Raw genomic sequence first — 616 nt, forward strand, 5'->3', positions numbered from 1 at the left:
AGGGGGTGGGGGTGGGGAAGGAGTGGACGATGCCAGTTCGGTCCCAGGCCGCGGAGCAGCCCTCGCCCCTCCGGCCCCAGAGTGCTTCATGGTGCCGGGAGCTGGGGAGGAAGAGGAGGCAGCTCCTGTCCCCACCCCGTGCTCACTCACCCCTGGCTGATACTTCCCGAGTCCTCCCTGAGCTCTGGTGTACCTGTGGGTTCTCCCCTGCTCCATCCCCTCGGACAGACGAGTTATCCCCCAGCCCCTGCTCCCGGGACACCCCGGCCACGGGGCTCCTGCCCTGGGCACCCAAAGAACCGCCTGGATGTGTGGGAGGAGAAGGGGGATGGATAGCAGTCCCTGCAGCCAGATGAGGGGGAGGGGAAGGGAAAGGGGGGGAGACCGTAGGGGAGCACCGAGCTGGTGGTGGCACCGAGGGGGACGGGGCGTTCTGGCCCTGCTCCCGCTTCCTTGGAGAGGCCTCGACCCTCAAGCTTTGTGCTACGGGGGAAGCAACAAGTGTTTCAAGGCAAGGAGACGACGGGGTGGAGGGGAAAAGCTGGGGGGAGAGGGTGCCCCATTTCTCTGCGCAGAGGCCTCGGTTACAGCCGCCGCCTCGGGGGCGGCCAGGCAC

The sequence above is a fragment of the Corvus brachyrhynchos genome, unplaced genomic scaffold (genome assembly GCF_000691975.1).
Source record: "Corvus brachyrhynchos isolate BGI_N302 unplaced genomic scaffold, ASM69197v1 scaffold1103, whole genome shotgun sequence".
NCBI lineage: Eukaryota > Metazoa > Chordata > Aves > Passeriformes > Corvidae > Corvus > Corvus brachyrhynchos.